The 12,333-nt window shown below is 44.2% G+C and overlaps 78 non-coding genes across 78 annotated transcripts; all 78 read left to right on the plus strand.

The window, feature by feature from the left end:
- Window positions 1–64: 64 nt before the first annotated feature.
- On the plus strand, window positions 65–137 carry TRNAM-CAU (transfer RNA methionine (anticodon CAU)). Its single transcript has one exon. It is a non-coding gene; the product is annotated as a tRNA-Met (tRNA).
- Window positions 138–204: 67 nt separating this feature from the next.
- On the plus strand, window positions 205–277 carry TRNAM-CAU (transfer RNA methionine (anticodon CAU)). Its single transcript has one exon. It is a non-coding gene; the product is annotated as a tRNA-Met (tRNA).
- Window positions 278–624: 347 nt separating this feature from the next.
- Window positions 625–697, plus strand: TRNAM-CAU (transfer RNA methionine (anticodon CAU)). Its single transcript has one exon. It is a non-coding gene; the product is annotated as a tRNA-Met (tRNA).
- Window positions 698–764: 67 nt separating this feature from the next.
- TRNAM-CAU (transfer RNA methionine (anticodon CAU)) lies at window positions 765–837 on the plus strand. Its single transcript has one exon. It is a non-coding gene; the product is annotated as a tRNA-Met (tRNA).
- Window positions 838–904: 67 nt separating this feature from the next.
- Window positions 905–977, plus strand: TRNAM-CAU (transfer RNA methionine (anticodon CAU)). Its single transcript has one exon. It is a non-coding gene; the product is annotated as a tRNA-Met (tRNA).
- Window positions 978–1,044: 67 nt separating this feature from the next.
- On the plus strand, window positions 1,045–1,117 carry TRNAM-CAU (transfer RNA methionine (anticodon CAU)). Its single transcript has one exon. It is a non-coding gene; the product is annotated as a tRNA-Met (tRNA).
- Window positions 1,118–1,184: 67 nt separating this feature from the next.
- Window positions 1,185–1,257, plus strand: TRNAM-CAU (transfer RNA methionine (anticodon CAU)). The gene has a single exon. It is a non-coding gene; the product is annotated as a tRNA-Met (tRNA).
- A 67-nt stretch (window positions 1,258–1,324) lies between these two features.
- Window positions 1,325–1,397, plus strand: TRNAM-CAU (transfer RNA methionine (anticodon CAU)). Its single transcript has one exon. It is a non-coding gene; the product is annotated as a tRNA-Met (tRNA).
- Window positions 1,398–1,464: 67 nt separating this feature from the next.
- Window positions 1,465–1,537, plus strand: TRNAM-CAU (transfer RNA methionine (anticodon CAU)). Its single transcript has one exon. It is a non-coding gene; the product is annotated as a tRNA-Met (tRNA).
- A 67-nt stretch (window positions 1,538–1,604) lies between these two features.
- TRNAM-CAU (transfer RNA methionine (anticodon CAU)) lies at window positions 1,605–1,677 on the plus strand. Its single transcript has one exon. It is a non-coding gene; the product is annotated as a tRNA-Met (tRNA).
- Window positions 1,678–1,744: 67 nt separating this feature from the next.
- TRNAM-CAU (transfer RNA methionine (anticodon CAU)) lies at window positions 1,745–1,817 on the plus strand. The gene has a single exon. It is a non-coding gene; the product is annotated as a tRNA-Met (tRNA).
- Window positions 1,818–1,884: 67 nt separating this feature from the next.
- TRNAM-CAU (transfer RNA methionine (anticodon CAU)) lies at window positions 1,885–1,957 on the plus strand. The gene has a single exon. It is a non-coding gene; the product is annotated as a tRNA-Met (tRNA).
- A 67-nt stretch (window positions 1,958–2,024) lies between these two features.
- On the plus strand, window positions 2,025–2,097 carry TRNAM-CAU (transfer RNA methionine (anticodon CAU)). Its single transcript has one exon. It is a non-coding gene; the product is annotated as a tRNA-Met (tRNA).
- Window positions 2,098–2,164: 67 nt separating this feature from the next.
- TRNAM-CAU (transfer RNA methionine (anticodon CAU)) lies at window positions 2,165–2,237 on the plus strand. The gene has a single exon. It is a non-coding gene; the product is annotated as a tRNA-Met (tRNA).
- A 67-nt stretch (window positions 2,238–2,304) lies between these two features.
- Window positions 2,305–2,377, plus strand: TRNAM-CAU (transfer RNA methionine (anticodon CAU)). Its single transcript has one exon. It is a non-coding gene; the product is annotated as a tRNA-Met (tRNA).
- Window positions 2,378–2,444: 67 nt separating this feature from the next.
- TRNAM-CAU (transfer RNA methionine (anticodon CAU)) lies at window positions 2,445–2,517 on the plus strand. Its single transcript has one exon. It is a non-coding gene; the product is annotated as a tRNA-Met (tRNA).
- A 67-nt stretch (window positions 2,518–2,584) lies between these two features.
- TRNAM-CAU (transfer RNA methionine (anticodon CAU)) lies at window positions 2,585–2,657 on the plus strand. The gene has a single exon. It is a non-coding gene; the product is annotated as a tRNA-Met (tRNA).
- Window positions 2,658–2,724: 67 nt separating this feature from the next.
- On the plus strand, window positions 2,725–2,797 carry TRNAM-CAU (transfer RNA methionine (anticodon CAU)). Its single transcript has one exon. It is a non-coding gene; the product is annotated as a tRNA-Met (tRNA).
- Window positions 2,798–2,864: 67 nt separating this feature from the next.
- On the plus strand, window positions 2,865–2,937 carry TRNAM-CAU (transfer RNA methionine (anticodon CAU)). Its single transcript has one exon. It is a non-coding gene; the product is annotated as a tRNA-Met (tRNA).
- Window positions 2,938–3,004: 67 nt separating this feature from the next.
- On the plus strand, window positions 3,005–3,077 carry TRNAM-CAU (transfer RNA methionine (anticodon CAU)). The gene has a single exon. It is a non-coding gene; the product is annotated as a tRNA-Met (tRNA).
- Window positions 3,078–3,144: 67 nt separating this feature from the next.
- TRNAM-CAU (transfer RNA methionine (anticodon CAU)) lies at window positions 3,145–3,217 on the plus strand. The gene has a single exon. It is a non-coding gene; the product is annotated as a tRNA-Met (tRNA).
- A 67-nt stretch (window positions 3,218–3,284) lies between these two features.
- On the plus strand, window positions 3,285–3,357 carry TRNAM-CAU (transfer RNA methionine (anticodon CAU)). Its single transcript has one exon. It is a non-coding gene; the product is annotated as a tRNA-Met (tRNA).
- A 67-nt stretch (window positions 3,358–3,424) lies between these two features.
- On the plus strand, window positions 3,425–3,497 carry TRNAM-CAU (transfer RNA methionine (anticodon CAU)). The gene has a single exon. It is a non-coding gene; the product is annotated as a tRNA-Met (tRNA).
- Window positions 3,498–3,704: 207 nt separating this feature from the next.
- Window positions 3,705–3,777, plus strand: TRNAM-CAU (transfer RNA methionine (anticodon CAU)). The gene has a single exon. It is a non-coding gene; the product is annotated as a tRNA-Met (tRNA).
- A 67-nt stretch (window positions 3,778–3,844) lies between these two features.
- On the plus strand, window positions 3,845–3,917 carry TRNAM-CAU (transfer RNA methionine (anticodon CAU)). The gene has a single exon. It is a non-coding gene; the product is annotated as a tRNA-Met (tRNA).
- A 347-nt stretch (window positions 3,918–4,264) lies between these two features.
- Window positions 4,265–4,337, plus strand: TRNAM-CAU (transfer RNA methionine (anticodon CAU)). The gene has a single exon. It is a non-coding gene; the product is annotated as a tRNA-Met (tRNA).
- A 67-nt stretch (window positions 4,338–4,404) lies between these two features.
- Window positions 4,405–4,477, plus strand: TRNAM-CAU (transfer RNA methionine (anticodon CAU)). The gene has a single exon. It is a non-coding gene; the product is annotated as a tRNA-Met (tRNA).
- A 67-nt stretch (window positions 4,478–4,544) lies between these two features.
- On the plus strand, window positions 4,545–4,617 carry TRNAM-CAU (transfer RNA methionine (anticodon CAU)). Its single transcript has one exon. It is a non-coding gene; the product is annotated as a tRNA-Met (tRNA).
- A 67-nt stretch (window positions 4,618–4,684) lies between these two features.
- TRNAM-CAU (transfer RNA methionine (anticodon CAU)) lies at window positions 4,685–4,758 on the plus strand. The gene has a single exon. It is a non-coding gene; the product is annotated as a tRNA-Met (tRNA).
- Window positions 4,759–4,824: 66 nt separating this feature from the next.
- On the plus strand, window positions 4,825–4,897 carry TRNAM-CAU (transfer RNA methionine (anticodon CAU)). The gene has a single exon. It is a non-coding gene; the product is annotated as a tRNA-Met (tRNA).
- Window positions 4,898–4,964: 67 nt separating this feature from the next.
- Window positions 4,965–5,037, plus strand: TRNAM-CAU (transfer RNA methionine (anticodon CAU)). Its single transcript has one exon. It is a non-coding gene; the product is annotated as a tRNA-Met (tRNA).
- A 67-nt stretch (window positions 5,038–5,104) lies between these two features.
- TRNAM-CAU (transfer RNA methionine (anticodon CAU)) lies at window positions 5,105–5,177 on the plus strand. Its single transcript has one exon. It is a non-coding gene; the product is annotated as a tRNA-Met (tRNA).
- A 67-nt stretch (window positions 5,178–5,244) lies between these two features.
- TRNAM-CAU (transfer RNA methionine (anticodon CAU)) lies at window positions 5,245–5,317 on the plus strand. Its single transcript has one exon. It is a non-coding gene; the product is annotated as a tRNA-Met (tRNA).
- A 67-nt stretch (window positions 5,318–5,384) lies between these two features.
- On the plus strand, window positions 5,385–5,457 carry TRNAM-CAU (transfer RNA methionine (anticodon CAU)). Its single transcript has one exon. It is a non-coding gene; the product is annotated as a tRNA-Met (tRNA).
- Window positions 5,458–5,524: 67 nt separating this feature from the next.
- On the plus strand, window positions 5,525–5,597 carry TRNAM-CAU (transfer RNA methionine (anticodon CAU)). Its single transcript has one exon. It is a non-coding gene; the product is annotated as a tRNA-Met (tRNA).
- Window positions 5,598–5,664: 67 nt separating this feature from the next.
- On the plus strand, window positions 5,665–5,737 carry TRNAM-CAU (transfer RNA methionine (anticodon CAU)). The gene has a single exon. It is a non-coding gene; the product is annotated as a tRNA-Met (tRNA).
- Window positions 5,738–5,804: 67 nt separating this feature from the next.
- Window positions 5,805–5,877, plus strand: TRNAM-CAU (transfer RNA methionine (anticodon CAU)). Its single transcript has one exon. It is a non-coding gene; the product is annotated as a tRNA-Met (tRNA).
- Window positions 5,878–5,944: 67 nt separating this feature from the next.
- On the plus strand, window positions 5,945–6,017 carry TRNAM-CAU (transfer RNA methionine (anticodon CAU)). Its single transcript has one exon. It is a non-coding gene; the product is annotated as a tRNA-Met (tRNA).
- A 67-nt stretch (window positions 6,018–6,084) lies between these two features.
- On the plus strand, window positions 6,085–6,157 carry TRNAM-CAU (transfer RNA methionine (anticodon CAU)). Its single transcript has one exon. It is a non-coding gene; the product is annotated as a tRNA-Met (tRNA).
- A 67-nt stretch (window positions 6,158–6,224) lies between these two features.
- On the plus strand, window positions 6,225–6,297 carry TRNAM-CAU (transfer RNA methionine (anticodon CAU)). Its single transcript has one exon. It is a non-coding gene; the product is annotated as a tRNA-Met (tRNA).
- Window positions 6,298–6,504: 207 nt separating this feature from the next.
- Window positions 6,505–6,577, plus strand: TRNAM-CAU (transfer RNA methionine (anticodon CAU)). The gene has a single exon. It is a non-coding gene; the product is annotated as a tRNA-Met (tRNA).
- Window positions 6,578–6,644: 67 nt separating this feature from the next.
- TRNAM-CAU (transfer RNA methionine (anticodon CAU)) lies at window positions 6,645–6,717 on the plus strand. Its single transcript has one exon. It is a non-coding gene; the product is annotated as a tRNA-Met (tRNA).
- A 347-nt stretch (window positions 6,718–7,064) lies between these two features.
- TRNAM-CAU (transfer RNA methionine (anticodon CAU)) lies at window positions 7,065–7,137 on the plus strand. The gene has a single exon. It is a non-coding gene; the product is annotated as a tRNA-Met (tRNA).
- A 67-nt stretch (window positions 7,138–7,204) lies between these two features.
- On the plus strand, window positions 7,205–7,277 carry TRNAM-CAU (transfer RNA methionine (anticodon CAU)). Its single transcript has one exon. It is a non-coding gene; the product is annotated as a tRNA-Met (tRNA).
- A 67-nt stretch (window positions 7,278–7,344) lies between these two features.
- On the plus strand, window positions 7,345–7,417 carry TRNAM-CAU (transfer RNA methionine (anticodon CAU)). The gene has a single exon. It is a non-coding gene; the product is annotated as a tRNA-Met (tRNA).
- A 67-nt stretch (window positions 7,418–7,484) lies between these two features.
- Window positions 7,485–7,557, plus strand: TRNAM-CAU (transfer RNA methionine (anticodon CAU)). The gene has a single exon. It is a non-coding gene; the product is annotated as a tRNA-Met (tRNA).
- A 67-nt stretch (window positions 7,558–7,624) lies between these two features.
- On the plus strand, window positions 7,625–7,697 carry TRNAM-CAU (transfer RNA methionine (anticodon CAU)). Its single transcript has one exon. It is a non-coding gene; the product is annotated as a tRNA-Met (tRNA).
- Window positions 7,698–7,764: 67 nt separating this feature from the next.
- On the plus strand, window positions 7,765–7,837 carry TRNAM-CAU (transfer RNA methionine (anticodon CAU)). Its single transcript has one exon. It is a non-coding gene; the product is annotated as a tRNA-Met (tRNA).
- Window positions 7,838–7,904: 67 nt separating this feature from the next.
- On the plus strand, window positions 7,905–7,977 carry TRNAM-CAU (transfer RNA methionine (anticodon CAU)). The gene has a single exon. It is a non-coding gene; the product is annotated as a tRNA-Met (tRNA).
- Window positions 7,978–8,044: 67 nt separating this feature from the next.
- On the plus strand, window positions 8,045–8,118 carry TRNAM-CAU (transfer RNA methionine (anticodon CAU)). Its single transcript has one exon. It is a non-coding gene; the product is annotated as a tRNA-Met (tRNA).
- Window positions 8,119–8,184: 66 nt separating this feature from the next.
- On the plus strand, window positions 8,185–8,257 carry TRNAM-CAU (transfer RNA methionine (anticodon CAU)). Its single transcript has one exon. It is a non-coding gene; the product is annotated as a tRNA-Met (tRNA).
- A 67-nt stretch (window positions 8,258–8,324) lies between these two features.
- Window positions 8,325–8,397, plus strand: TRNAM-CAU (transfer RNA methionine (anticodon CAU)). The gene has a single exon. It is a non-coding gene; the product is annotated as a tRNA-Met (tRNA).
- A 67-nt stretch (window positions 8,398–8,464) lies between these two features.
- TRNAM-CAU (transfer RNA methionine (anticodon CAU)) lies at window positions 8,465–8,537 on the plus strand. Its single transcript has one exon. It is a non-coding gene; the product is annotated as a tRNA-Met (tRNA).
- A 67-nt stretch (window positions 8,538–8,604) lies between these two features.
- On the plus strand, window positions 8,605–8,677 carry TRNAM-CAU (transfer RNA methionine (anticodon CAU)). The gene has a single exon. It is a non-coding gene; the product is annotated as a tRNA-Met (tRNA).
- Window positions 8,678–8,744: 67 nt separating this feature from the next.
- TRNAM-CAU (transfer RNA methionine (anticodon CAU)) lies at window positions 8,745–8,817 on the plus strand. Its single transcript has one exon. It is a non-coding gene; the product is annotated as a tRNA-Met (tRNA).
- A 67-nt stretch (window positions 8,818–8,884) lies between these two features.
- On the plus strand, window positions 8,885–8,957 carry TRNAM-CAU (transfer RNA methionine (anticodon CAU)). The gene has a single exon. It is a non-coding gene; the product is annotated as a tRNA-Met (tRNA).
- A 67-nt stretch (window positions 8,958–9,024) lies between these two features.
- On the plus strand, window positions 9,025–9,097 carry TRNAM-CAU (transfer RNA methionine (anticodon CAU)). Its single transcript has one exon. It is a non-coding gene; the product is annotated as a tRNA-Met (tRNA).
- Window positions 9,098–9,164: 67 nt separating this feature from the next.
- TRNAM-CAU (transfer RNA methionine (anticodon CAU)) lies at window positions 9,165–9,237 on the plus strand. The gene has a single exon. It is a non-coding gene; the product is annotated as a tRNA-Met (tRNA).
- A 67-nt stretch (window positions 9,238–9,304) lies between these two features.
- Window positions 9,305–9,377, plus strand: TRNAM-CAU (transfer RNA methionine (anticodon CAU)). Its single transcript has one exon. It is a non-coding gene; the product is annotated as a tRNA-Met (tRNA).
- A 67-nt stretch (window positions 9,378–9,444) lies between these two features.
- On the plus strand, window positions 9,445–9,517 carry TRNAM-CAU (transfer RNA methionine (anticodon CAU)). Its single transcript has one exon. It is a non-coding gene; the product is annotated as a tRNA-Met (tRNA).
- A 67-nt stretch (window positions 9,518–9,584) lies between these two features.
- TRNAM-CAU (transfer RNA methionine (anticodon CAU)) lies at window positions 9,585–9,657 on the plus strand. Its single transcript has one exon. It is a non-coding gene; the product is annotated as a tRNA-Met (tRNA).
- Window positions 9,658–9,724: 67 nt separating this feature from the next.
- Window positions 9,725–9,797, plus strand: TRNAM-CAU (transfer RNA methionine (anticodon CAU)). Its single transcript has one exon. It is a non-coding gene; the product is annotated as a tRNA-Met (tRNA).
- A 67-nt stretch (window positions 9,798–9,864) lies between these two features.
- TRNAM-CAU (transfer RNA methionine (anticodon CAU)) lies at window positions 9,865–9,937 on the plus strand. The gene has a single exon. It is a non-coding gene; the product is annotated as a tRNA-Met (tRNA).
- Window positions 9,938–10,132: 195 nt separating this feature from the next.
- TRNAM-CAU (transfer RNA methionine (anticodon CAU)) lies at window positions 10,133–10,205 on the plus strand. Its single transcript has one exon. It is a non-coding gene; the product is annotated as a tRNA-Met (tRNA).
- Window positions 10,206–10,272: 67 nt separating this feature from the next.
- Window positions 10,273–10,345, plus strand: TRNAM-CAU (transfer RNA methionine (anticodon CAU)). The gene has a single exon. It is a non-coding gene; the product is annotated as a tRNA-Met (tRNA).
- Window positions 10,346–10,552: 207 nt separating this feature from the next.
- Window positions 10,553–10,625, plus strand: TRNAM-CAU (transfer RNA methionine (anticodon CAU)). Its single transcript has one exon. It is a non-coding gene; the product is annotated as a tRNA-Met (tRNA).
- Window positions 10,626–10,692: 67 nt separating this feature from the next.
- On the plus strand, window positions 10,693–10,765 carry TRNAM-CAU (transfer RNA methionine (anticodon CAU)). The gene has a single exon. It is a non-coding gene; the product is annotated as a tRNA-Met (tRNA).
- A 67-nt stretch (window positions 10,766–10,832) lies between these two features.
- TRNAM-CAU (transfer RNA methionine (anticodon CAU)) lies at window positions 10,833–10,905 on the plus strand. Its single transcript has one exon. It is a non-coding gene; the product is annotated as a tRNA-Met (tRNA).
- A 67-nt stretch (window positions 10,906–10,972) lies between these two features.
- TRNAM-CAU (transfer RNA methionine (anticodon CAU)) lies at window positions 10,973–11,045 on the plus strand. The gene has a single exon. It is a non-coding gene; the product is annotated as a tRNA-Met (tRNA).
- A 67-nt stretch (window positions 11,046–11,112) lies between these two features.
- On the plus strand, window positions 11,113–11,185 carry TRNAM-CAU (transfer RNA methionine (anticodon CAU)). The gene has a single exon. It is a non-coding gene; the product is annotated as a tRNA-Met (tRNA).
- Window positions 11,186–11,252: 67 nt separating this feature from the next.
- TRNAM-CAU (transfer RNA methionine (anticodon CAU)) lies at window positions 11,253–11,325 on the plus strand. Its single transcript has one exon. It is a non-coding gene; the product is annotated as a tRNA-Met (tRNA).
- Window positions 11,326–11,392: 67 nt separating this feature from the next.
- On the plus strand, window positions 11,393–11,465 carry TRNAM-CAU (transfer RNA methionine (anticodon CAU)). The gene has a single exon. It is a non-coding gene; the product is annotated as a tRNA-Met (tRNA).
- Window positions 11,466–11,532: 67 nt separating this feature from the next.
- On the plus strand, window positions 11,533–11,605 carry TRNAM-CAU (transfer RNA methionine (anticodon CAU)). The gene has a single exon. It is a non-coding gene; the product is annotated as a tRNA-Met (tRNA).
- Window positions 11,606–11,672: 67 nt separating this feature from the next.
- Window positions 11,673–11,745, plus strand: TRNAM-CAU (transfer RNA methionine (anticodon CAU)). The gene has a single exon. It is a non-coding gene; the product is annotated as a tRNA-Met (tRNA).
- A 67-nt stretch (window positions 11,746–11,812) lies between these two features.
- TRNAM-CAU (transfer RNA methionine (anticodon CAU)) lies at window positions 11,813–11,885 on the plus strand. The gene has a single exon. It is a non-coding gene; the product is annotated as a tRNA-Met (tRNA).
- A 67-nt stretch (window positions 11,886–11,952) lies between these two features.
- TRNAM-CAU (transfer RNA methionine (anticodon CAU)) lies at window positions 11,953–12,025 on the plus strand. The gene has a single exon. It is a non-coding gene; the product is annotated as a tRNA-Met (tRNA).
- A 67-nt stretch (window positions 12,026–12,092) lies between these two features.
- On the plus strand, window positions 12,093–12,165 carry TRNAM-CAU (transfer RNA methionine (anticodon CAU)). Its single transcript has one exon. It is a non-coding gene; the product is annotated as a tRNA-Met (tRNA).
- A 67-nt stretch (window positions 12,166–12,232) lies between these two features.
- TRNAM-CAU (transfer RNA methionine (anticodon CAU)) lies at window positions 12,233–12,305 on the plus strand. The gene has a single exon. It is a non-coding gene; the product is annotated as a tRNA-Met (tRNA).
- Window positions 12,306–12,333: the final 28 nt, after the last annotated feature.

The following is a 12,333-nucleotide window of genomic DNA, read 5'->3' on the forward strand; positions in this document are numbered from 1 at the left end:
TTTTGGCGCTGATTTTCGTTAATAGAATACTTGATTCATAAAGATGTGACATGTTCTGACAACAGCCTCAATAGCGCAGTAGGTAGCGCGTCAGTCTCATAATCTGAAGGTCGTGAGTTCGATCCTCACTCGGGGCGTGATTTTGGCGCTGATTTTCGTTAATAGAATACTTGGTTGATAAAGAGGTGACATGTTCTAATAAGATCCTCGGTAGCGCAGTAGGTAGCGCATCAGTCTCATAATCTGAAGGTCGTGAGTTCGATCCTCACTCGGGGCAAGATTTTGGCGCTGATTTTCGTTAATAGAATACTTGATTGATAAAGAGTTGACATGTTCTAATAACAGCCTCGGTAGCGCAGTAGGTAGCGCGTCAGTCTCATAATCTGAAGGTGGTGAGATCGATCCTCACTCGGTACCACTTTTTGGAGCTGATTTTCGTAACTGGAATACTTAATTGATAATTAGGTTAATTGATCTAATAACAGTCTCGATAGCGCAGTCGTTTGCGCGTCAATCTCATAATCTGAAGGTCGTGAGTTCGATCGTCACTCGGGGCAATATTTTGGCGCTGATTTTCGTTAGTAGAATACTTGATTGATAAATAGGTTAATTGATTTAATAACAGCCTCGATAGCGCAGTAGGTAGCGCGTCAGTCTCATAATCTGAAGGTCGTGAGTTCGATCCTCACTCGGGGCATGATTTTGGCGCTGATTTTCGTTAATAGAATACTTGATTGATAAATAGGTTAATTGATTTAATAACAGCCTCGATAGCGCAGTAGGTAGCGCGTCAGTCTCATAATCTGAGGGACGTGAGTTCGATCCTCACTCGGGGCGTGATTTTGGCGCTGATTTTCGTTAATAGAATACTTGGTTGATAAAGAGGTGACATGTTCTTATAACACCCTCGATAGCGCAGTAGGTAGCGCGTCAGTCTCATAATCTGAAGGTCGTGAGTTCGATCCTCACTCGGGGCAAGATTTTGTCGCTGATTTTCGTAAATAGAATACTTGATTGATAGAGAGTTGACATGTTCTAATAACGGCCTCGGTAGCGCAGTAGGTAGCGCGTCAGTCTCATAATCTAAAGGTCTTGAGTTCGATCCTCACTCGGGGCATGATTTTGGCGCTGATTTTCGTTAATGGAATACTTGATTGATAAATAGGTTAATTGGTCTAATAACAGCCTCGATAGCGCAGTCGGTAGCGCGTCAGTCTCATAATCTGAAGGTCGTGAGTTCGATCCTCACTCGGAGCATGATTTTGGCGCTGATTTTCGTTAATAGAATACTTGATTCATAAAGAGGTGACATGTTCTGACAACAGCCTCGATAGCGCAGTAGGTAGCGCGTCAGTCTCATAATCTGAAGGTCGTGAGTTCGATCCTCACTCGGGGCATGATTTTGGCGCTGATTTTCGTTAATAGAATACTTGATTCATAAAGAGGTGACATGTTCTGACAACAGCCTCGATAGCGCAGTAGGTAGCGCGTCAGTCTCATAATCTGAAGGTCGTGAGTTCGATCCTCACTCGGGGCGTGATTTTGGCGCTGATTTTCGTTAATAGAATACTTGGTTGATAAAGAGGTGACATGTTCTAATAACAGCCTCGATAGCGCAGTAGGTAGCGCGTCAGTCTCATAATCTGAAGGTCGTGAGTTCGATCCTCACTCGGGGCAAGATTTTGTCGCTGATTTTCGTTAATAGAATACTTGATTGATAGAGAGTTGACATGTTCTAATAACAGCCTCGGTAGCGCAGTAGGTAGCGCGTCAGTCTCATAATCTTAAGGTCTTGAGTTCGATCCTCACTCGGGGCATGATTTTGGCGCTGATTTTCGTTAATGGAATACTTGATTGATAAATAGGTTAATTGGTCTAATAACAGCCTCGATAGCGCAGTCGGTAGCACGTCAGTCTCATAATCTGAAGGTCGTGAGTTCGATCCTCACTCGGGGCATGATTTTGGCGCTGATTTTCGTTAATAGAATACTTGATTCATAAAGAGGTGACATGTTCTGACAACAGCCTCGATAGCGCAGTAGGTAGCGCGTCAGTCTCATAATCTGAAGGTCGTGAGTTCGATCCTCACTCGGGGCGTGATTTTGGCGCTGATTTTCGTTAATAGAATACTTGATTCATAAAGAGGTGACATGTTCTGACAACAGCCTCGATAGCGCAGTAGGTAGCGCGTCAGTCTCATAATCTGAAGGTCGTGATTTCGATCCTCACTCGGGGCGTGATTTTGGCGCTGATTTTCGTTAATAGAATACTTGATTCATAAAGAGGTGACATGTTCTGACAACAGCCTTGATAGCGCAGTAGGTAGCGCGTCAGTCTCATAATCTGAAGGTCGTGAGTTCGATCCTCACTCGGGGCATGATTTTGGCGCTGATTTTCGTTAATAGTATACTTGATTCATAAAGAGGTGACATGTTCTGACAACAGCCTCGATAGCGCAGTAGGTAGCGCGTCAGTCTCATAATCTGAAGGTCGTGAGTTCGATCCTCACTCGGGGCGTGATTTTGGCGCTGATTTTCGTTAATAGAATACTTGATTCATAAAGAGGTGACATGTTCTGACAACAGCCTCGATAGCGCAGTAGGTAGCGCGTCAGTCTCATAATCTGAAGGTCGTGAGTTCGATCCTCACTCGGGGCGTGATTTTGGCGCTGATTTTCGTTAATAGAATACTTGGTTGATAAAGAGGTGACATGTTCTAATAACAGCCTCGATAGCGCAGTAGGTAGCGCGTCAGTCTCATAATCTAAAGGTCGTGAGTTCGATCCTCACTCGGGGCAAGATTTTGTCGCTGATTTTCGTTAATAGAATACTTGATTGATAGAGAGTTGACATGTTCTAATAACAGCCTCGGTAGCGCAGTAGGTAGCGCGTCAGTCTCATAATCTTAAGGTCTTGAGTTCGATCCTCACTCGGGGCATGATTTTGGCGCTGATTTTCGTTAATGGAATACTTGATTGATAAATAGGTTAATTGGTCTAATAACAGCCTCGATAGCGCAGTCGGTAGCGCGTCAGTCTCATAATCTGAAGGTCGTGAGTTCGATCCTCACTCGGGGCATGATTTTGGCGCTGATTTTCGTTAATAGAATACTTGATTCATAAAGAGGTGACATGTTCTGACAACAGCCTCGATAGCGCAGTAGGTAGCGCGTCAGTCTCATAATCTGAAGGTCGTGAGTTCGATCCTCACTCGGGGCGTGATTTTGGCGCTGATTTTCGTTAATAGAATACTTGATTCATAAAGAGGTGACATGTTCTGACAACAGCCTCGATAGCGCAGTAGGTAGCGCGTCAGTCTCATAATCTGAAGGTCGTGATTTCGATCCTCACTCGGGGCAAGATTTTGTCGCTGATTTTCGTTAATAGAATACTTGATTGATAGAGAGTTGAAATGTTCTAATAACGGCCTCGGTAGCGCAGTAGGTAGCGCGTCAGTCTCATAATCTAAAGGTCTTGAGTTCGATCCTCACTCGGGGCATGATTTTGGCGCTGATTTTCGTTAATGGAATACTTGATTGATAAATAGGTTAATTGGTCTAATAACAGCCTCGGTAGCGCAGTAGGTAGCGCGTCAGTCTCATAATCTAAAGGTCTTGAGTTCGATCCTCACTCGGGGCTTGATTTTGGCGCTGATTTTCGTTAATGTAATACTTAATTGATAAATAGGTTAATTGGTCTAATAACAGCCTCGATAGCGCAGTCGGTAGCGCGTCAGTCTCATAATCTGAAGGTCGTGAGTTCGATCCTCACTCGGGGCGTGATTTTGGCGCTGATTTTCGTTAATAGAATACTTGATTCATAAAGAGGTGACATGTTCTGACAACAGCCTCGATAGCGCAGTAGGTAGCGCGTCAGTCTCATAATCTGAAGGTCGTGATTTCGATCCTCACTCGGGGCAAGATTTTGTCGCTGATTTTCGTTAATAGAATACTTGATTGATAGAGAGTTGAAATGTTCTAATAACGGCCTCGGTAGCGCAGTAGGTAGCGCGTCAGTCTCATAATCTAAAGGTCTTTAGTTCGATATTCACTGGGGGAATGATTTTGGCGCTGATTTTCGTTAATGGAATACTTGATTGATAAATAGGTTAATTGGTCTAATAACAGCCTCGGTAGCGCAGTAGGTAGCGCGTCAGTCTCATAATCTAAAGGTCTTGAGTTCGATCCTTACTCGGGGCATGATTTTGGCGCTGATTTTCGTTAATGTAATACTTAATTGATAAATAGGTTAATTGGTCTAATAACAGCCTCGATAGCGCAGTCGGTAGCGCGTCAGTCTCATAATCTGAAGGTCGTGAGTTCGATCCTCACTCGGGGCGTGATTTTGGCGCTGATTTTCGTTAATAGAATACTTGATTCATAAAGAGGTGACATGTTCTGACAACAGCCTCGATAGCGCAGTAGGTAGCGCGTCAGTCTCATAATCTGAAGGTCGTGAGTTCGATCCTCACTCGGGGCGTGATTTTGGCGCTGATTTTCGTTAATAGAATACTTGGTTGATAAAGAGGTGACATCTTCTAATAACAGCCTCGAAAGCGCAGTCGGTAGCGCGTCAGTCTCATGATCTGAAGGTCGTGAGTTCGATCCTCACTCGGGGCAAGATTTTGGCGCTGATTTTCGTTAATAGAATACTTGATTCATAAAAAGGTGACATGTTCTGACAACAGCCTCGATAGCGCAGTAGGTAGCGCGTCAGTCTCATAATCTGAAGGTCGTGAGTTCGATCCTCACTCGGGATCACTTTTTGGAGCTGATTTTCGTAACTGGAATACTTAATTGATAATTAGGTTAATTGATCTAATAACAGCCTCGATAGCGCAGTCGGTAGCGCGTCAGTCTCATAATCTGAAGGTCGTGAGGTCGATCCTCACTCGGGGCATGATTTTGGCGCTGATTTTCGTTAATAGAATACTTGATTTATAAAGAGGTGACATGTTCTGACAACAGCCTCGATAGCGCAGTAGGTAGCGCGTCAGTCTCATAATCTAAAGGTCTTGAGTTCGATCCTCACTCGGGGCATGATTTTGGCGCTGATTTTCGTTAATGGAATACTTGATTGATAAATAGGTTAATTGGTCTAATAACAGCCTCGGTAGCGCAGTAGGTAGCGCGTCAGTCTCATAATCTAAAGGTCTTGAGTTCGATCCTCACTCGGGGCATGATTTTGGCGCTGATTTTCGTTAATGTAATACTTAATTGATAAATAGGTTAATTGGTCTAATAACAGCCTCGATAGCGCAGTCGGTAGCGCGTCAGTCTCATAATCTGAAGGTCGTGAGTTCGATCCTCACTCGGGGCATGATTTTGGCGCTGATTTTCGTTAATAGAATACTTGATTCATAAAGAGGTGACATATTCTGACAACAGCCTCGATAGCGCAGTAGGTAGCGCGTCAGTCTCATAATCTGAAGGTCGTGAGTTCGATCCTCACTCGGGGCGTGATTTTGGCGCTGATTTTCGTTAATAGAATACTTGGTTGATAAAGAGGTGACATGTTCTAATAACAGCCTCGATAGCGCAGTAGGTAGCGCGTCAGTCTCATAATCTGAAGGTCGTGAGTTCGATCCTCACTCGGGGCAAGATTTTGTCGCTGATTTTCGTTAATAGAATACTTGATTGATAGAGAGTTGACATGTTCTAATAACAGCCTCGGTAGCGCAGTAGGTAGCGCGTCAGTCTCATAATCTTAAGGTCTTGAGTTCGATCCTCACTCGGGGCATGATTTTGGCGCTGATTTTCGTTAATGGAATACTTGATTGATAAATAGGTTAATTGGTCTAATAACAGCCTCGATAGCGCAGTCGGTAGCGCGTCAGTCTCATAATCTGAAGGTCGTGAGTTCGATCCTCACTCGGGGCATGATTTTGGCGCTGATTTTCGTTAATAGAATACTTGATTCATAAAGAGGTGACATGTTCTGACAACAGCCTCGATAGCGCAGTAGGTAGCGCGTCAGTCTCATAATCTGAAGGTCGTGAGTTCGATCCTCACTCGGGGCGTGATTTTGGCGCTGATTTTCGTTAATAGAATACTTGATTCATAAAGAGGTGACATGTTCTGACAACAGCCTCGATAGCGCAGTAGGTAGCGCGTCAGTCTCATAATCTGAAGGTCGTGATTTCGATCCTCACTCGGGGCAAGATTTTGTCGCTGATTTTCGTTAATAGAATACTTGATTGATAGAGAGTTGAAATGTTCTAATAACGGCCTCGGTAGCGCAGTAGGTAGCGCGTCAGTCTCATAATCTAAAGGTCTTGAGTTCGATCCTCACTCGGGGCATGATTTTGGCGCTGATTTTCGTTAATGGAATACTTGATTGATAAATAGGTTAATTGGTCTAATAACAGCCTCGGTAGCGCAGTAGGTAGCGCGTCAGTCTCATAATCTAAAGGTCTTGAGTTCGATCCTCACTCGGGGCTTGATTTTGGCGCTGATTTTCGTTAATGTAATACTTAATTGATAAATAGGTTAATTGGTCTAATAACAGCCTCGATAGCGCAGTCGGTAGCGCGTCAGTCTCATAATCTGAAGGTCGTGAGTTCGATCCTCACTCGGGGCGTGATTTTGGCGCTGATTTTCGTTAATAGAATACTTGATTCATAAAGAGGTGACATGTTCTGACAACAGCCTCGATAGCGCAGTAGGTAGCGCGTCAGTCTCATAATCTGAAGGTCGTGATTTCGATCCTCACTCGGGGCAAGATTTTGTCGCTGATTTTCGTTAATAGAATACTTGATTGATAGAGAGTTGAAATGTTCTAATAACGGCCTCGGTAGCGCAGTAGGTAGCGCGTCAGTCTCATAATCTAAAGGTCTTTAGTTCGATATTCACTGGGGGAATGATTTTGGCGCTGATTTTCGTTAATGGAATACTTGATTGATAAATAGGTTAATTGGTCTAATAACAGCCTCGGTAGCGCAGTAGGTAGCGCGTCAGTCTCATAATCTAAAGGTCTTGAGTTCGATCCTTACTCGGGGCATGATTTTGGCGCTGATTTTCGTTAATGTAATACTTAATTGATAAATAGGTTAATTGGTCTAATAACAGCCTCGATAGCGCAGTCGGTAGCGCGTCAGTCTCATAATCTGAAGATCGTGAGTTCGATCCTCACTCGGGGCATGATTTTGGCGCTGATTTTCGTTAATAGAATACTTGATTCATAAAGAGGTGACATGTTCTGACAACAGCCTCGATAGCGCAGTAGGTAGCGCGTCAGTCTCATAATCTGAAGGTCGTGAGTTCGATCCTCACTCGGGGCGTGATTTTGGCGCTGATTTTCGTTAATAGAATACTTGGTTGATAAAGAGGTGACATGTTCTAATAACAGCCTCGATAGCGCAGTAGGTAGCGCGTCAGTCTCATAATCTGAAGGTCGTGAGTTCGATCCTCACTCGGGGCAAGATTTTGTCGCTGATTTTCGTTAATAGAATACTTGATTGATAGAGAGTTGACATTTTCTAATAACAGCCTCGGTAGCGCAGTAGGTAGCGCGTCAGTCTCATAATCTAAAGGTCTTGAGTTCGATCCTCACTCGGGGCATGATTTTGGCGCTGATTTTCGTTAATGGAATACTTGATTGATAAATAGGTTAATTGGTCTAATAACAGCCTCGATAGCGCAGTCGGTAGCGCGTCAGTCTCATAATCTGAAGGTCGTGAGTTCGATCCTCACTCGGGGCGTGATTTTGGCGCTGATTTTCGTTAATAGAATACTTGATTCATAAAGAGGTGACATGTTCTGACAACAGCCTCGATAGCGCAGTAGGTAGCGCGTCAGTCTCATAATCTGAAGGTCGTGAGTTCGATCCTCACTCGGGGCGTGATTTTGGCGCTGATTTTCGTTAATAGAATACTTGGTTGATAAAGAGGTGACATCTTCTAATAACAGCCTCGAAAGCGCAGTCGGTAGCGCGTCAGTCTCATGATCTGAAGGTCGTGAGTTCGATCCTCACTCGGGGCAAGATTTTGGCGCTGATTTTCGTTAATAGAATACTTGATTCATAAAAAGGTGACATGTTCTGACAACAGCCTCGATAGCGCAGTAGGTAGCGCGTCAGTCTCATAATCTGAAGGTCGTGAGTTCGATCCTCACTCGGGATCACTTTTTGGAGCTGATTTTCGTAACTGGAATACTTAATTGATAATTAGGTTAATTGATCTAATAACAGCCTCGATAGCGCAGTCGGTAGCGCGTCAGTCTCATAATCTGAAGGTCGTGAGGTCGATCCTCACTCGGGGCATGATTTTGGCGCTGATTTTCGTTAATAGAATACTTGATTTATAAAGAGGTGACATGTTCTGACAACAGCCTCGATAGCGCAGTAGGTAGCGCGTCAGTCTCATAATCTAAAGGTCTTGAGTTCGATCCTCACTCGGGGCATGATTTTGGCGCTGATTTTCGTTAATGGAATACTTGATTGATAAATAGGTTAATTGGTCTAATAACAGCCTCGGTAGCGCAGTAGGTAGCGCGTCAGTCTCATAATCTAAAGGTCTTGAGTTCGATCCTCACTCGGGGCATGATTTTGGCGCTGATTTTCGTTAATGTAATACTTAATTGATAAATAGGTTAATTGGTCTAATAACAGCCTCGATAGCGCAGTCGGTAGCGCGTCAGTCTCATAATCTGAAGGTCGTGAGTTCGATCCTCACTCGGGGCATGATTTTGGCGCTGATTTTCGTTAATAGAATACTTGATTCATAAAGAGGTGACATATTCTGACAACAGCCTCGATAGCGCAGTAGGTAGCGCGTCAGTCTCATAATCTGAAGGTCGTGAGTTCGATCCTCACTCGGGGCGTGATTTTGGCGCTGATTTTCGTTAATAGAATACTTGGTTGATAAAGAGGTGACATGTTCTAATAACAGCCTCGATAGCGCAGTCGGTAGCGCGTCGGTCTCATAATCTGAAGGTCGTGAGGTCGATCCTCACTCGGGGCATGATTTTGGCGCTGATTTTCGTTAATAGAATACTTGATTCATAAAGAGGTGACATGTTCTGACAACAGCCTCGATAGCGCAGTAGGTAGCGCGTCAGTCTCATAATCTAAAGGTCTTGAGTTCGATCCTCACTCGGGGCATGATTTTGGCGCTGATTTTCGTTAATGGAATACTTGATTGATAAATAGGTTAATTGGTCTAATAACAGCCTCGGTAGCGCAGTAGGTAGCGCGTCAGTCTCATAATCTAAAGGTCTTGAGTTCGATCCTCACTCGGGGCATGATTTTGGCGCTGATTTTCGTTAATGTAATACTTAATTGATAAATAGGTTAATTGGTCTAATAACAGCCTCGATAGCGCAGTCAGTAGCGCGTCAGTCTCATAATCTGAAGGTCGTGAGTTCGATCCTCACTCGGGGCATGATTTTGGCGCTGATTTTCGTTAATAGTATACTTGATTCATAAAGAGGTGACATGTTCTGACAACAGCCTCGATAGCGCAGTAGGTAGCGCGTCAGTCTCATAATCTGAAGGTCGTGAGTTCGATCCTCACTCGGGGCGTGATTTTGGCGCTGATTTTCGTTAATAGAATACTTGATTCATAAAGAGGTGACATGTTCTGACAACAGCCTCGATAGCGCAGTAGGTAGCGCGTCAGTCTCATAATCTGAAGGTCGTGAGTTCGATCCTCACTCGGGGCGTGATTTTGGCGCTGATTTTCGTTAATAGAATACTTGGTTGATAAAGAGGTGACATGTTCTAATAACAGCCTCGATAGCGCAGTAGGTAGCGCGTCAGTCTCATAATCTGAAGGTCGTGAGTTCGATCCTCACTCGGGGCAAGATTTTGTCGCTGATTTTCGTTAATAGAATACTTGATTGATAGAGAGTTGACATGTTCTAATAACAGCCTCGGTAGCGCAGTAGGTAGCGCGTCAGTCTCATAATCTAAAGGTCTTGAGTTCGATCCTCACTCGGGGCATGATTTTGGCGCTGATTTTCGTTAATGGAATACTTGATTGATAAATAGGTTAATTGGTCTAATAACAGCCTCGATAGCGCGTCAGTCTCATAATCTGAAGGTCGTGAGTTCGATCCTCACTCGGGGCGTGATTTTGGCGCTGATTTTCGTTAATAGAATACTTGATTCATAAAGAGGTGACATGTTCTGACAACAGCCTCGATAGCGCAGTAGGTAGCGCGTCAGTCTCATAATCTGAAGGTCGTGAGTTCGATCCTCACTCGGGGCGTGATTTTGGCGCTGATTTTCGTTAAGAGAATACTTGGTTGATAAAGAGGTGACATGTTCTGACAACAGCCTCGATAGCGCAGTAGGTAGCGCGTCAGTCTCATAATCTAAAGGTCTTGAGTTCGATCCTCACTCGGGGCATGATTTTGGCGCTGATTTTCGTTAATGGAATACTTGATTGATAAATAGGTTAATTGGTCTAATAACAGCCTCGGTAGCGCAGTAGGTAGCGCGTCAGTCTCATAATCTAAAGGTCTTGAGTTCGATCCTCTCTCGGGGCATGATTTTGGCGCTGATTTTCGTTAATGTAATACTTAATTGATAAATAGGTTAATTGGTCTAATAACAGCCTCGATAGCGCAGTCGGTAGCGCGTCAGTCTCATAATCTGAAGGTCGTGAGTTCGATCCTCACTCGGGGCATGATTTTGGCGCTGATTTTCGTTAATAGTATACTTGATTCATAAAGAGGTGACATGTTCTGACAACAGCCTCGATAGCGCAGTAGGTAGCGCGTCAGTCTCATAATCTAAAGGTCTTGAGTTCGATCCTCACTCGGGGCGTGATTTTGGCGCTGATTTTCGTTAATGGAATACTTGATTGATAAATAGGTTAATTGGTCTAATAACAGCCTCGATAGCGCAGTCGGTAGCGCGTCAGTCTCATAATCTGAAGGTCGTGAGTTCGATCCTCACTCGGGGCGTGATTTTGGCGCTGATTTTCGTTAATAGAATACTTGATTCATAAAGAGGTGACATGTTCTGACAACAGCCTCGATAGCGCAGTAGGTAGCGCGTCAGTCTCATAATCTGAAGGTCGTGAGTTCGATCCTCACTCGGGGCGTGATTTTGGCGCTGATTTTCGTTAATAGAATACTTGGTTGATAAAGAGGTGACATGTTCTGACAACAGCCTCGATAGCGCAGTAGGTAGCGCGTCAGTCTCATAATCTAAAGGTCTTGAGTTCGATCCTCACTCGGGGCATGATTTTGGCGCTGATTTTCGTTAATGGAATACTTGATTGATAAATAGGTTAATTGGTCTAATAACAGCCTCGGTAGCGCAGTAGGTAGCGCGTCAGTCTCATAATCTGAAGGTCGTGAGTTCGATCCTCACTCGGGGCAAGATTTTGTCGCTGATTTTCGTTAATAGAATACTTGATTGATAGAGAGTTGACATGTTCTAATAACAGCCTCGGTAGCGCAGTAGGTAGCGCGTCAGTCTCATAATCTAAAGGTCTTGAGTTCGATCCTCACTCGGGGCATGATTTTGGCGCTGATTTTCGTTAATGGAATACTTGATTGATAAATAGGTTAATTGGTCTAATAACAGCCTCGATAGCGCAGTCGGTAGCGCGTCAGTCTCATAATCTGAAGGTCGTGAGTTCGATCCTCACTCGGGGCGTGATTTTGGCGCTGATTTTCGTTAATAGAATACTTGATTCATAAAGAGGTGACATGTTCTGACAACAGCCTCGATAGCGCAGTAGGTAGCGCGTCAGTCTCATAATCTGAAGGTCATGAGTTCGATCCTCACTCGGGGCGTGATTTTGGCGCTGATTTTCGTTAATATAATACTTGGTTGATAAAGAGGTGACATGTTCTGACAACAGCCTCGATAGCGCAGTAGGTAGCGCGTCAGTCTCATAATCTAAAGGTCTTGAGTTCGATCCTCACTCGGGGCATGATTTTGGCGCTGATTTTCGTTAATGGAATACTTGATTGATAAATGGGTTAATTGGTCTAATAACAGCCTCGGTAGCGCAGTAGGTAGCGCGTCAGTCTCATAATCTAAAGGTCTTGAGTTCGATCCTCACTCGGGGCATGATTTTGGCGCTGATTTTCGTTAATGTAATACTTAATTGATAAATAGTTTAATTGGTCTAATAACAGCCTCGATAGCGCAGTCGGTAGCGCGTCAGTCTCATAATCTGAAGGTCGTGAGTTCGATCCTCACTCGGGGCATGATTTTGGCGCTGATTTTCGTTAATAGTATACTTGATTCATAAAGAGGTGACATGTTCTGACAACAGCCTCGATAGCGCAGTAGGTAGCGCGTCAGTCTCATAATCTGAAGGTCGTGAGTTCGATCCTCACTCGGGGCGTGATTTTGGCGCTGATTTTCGTTAATAG

The sequence above is a fragment of the Phalangium opilio genome, unplaced genomic scaffold (genome assembly GCF_054372755.1).
Source record: "Phalangium opilio isolate 3A_F unplaced genomic scaffold, DU_Popi_V2 ptg000002l_1, whole genome shotgun sequence".
Classification (NCBI taxonomy): Eukaryota; Metazoa; Arthropoda; class Arachnida; order Opiliones; family Phalangiidae; genus Phalangium; species Phalangium opilio.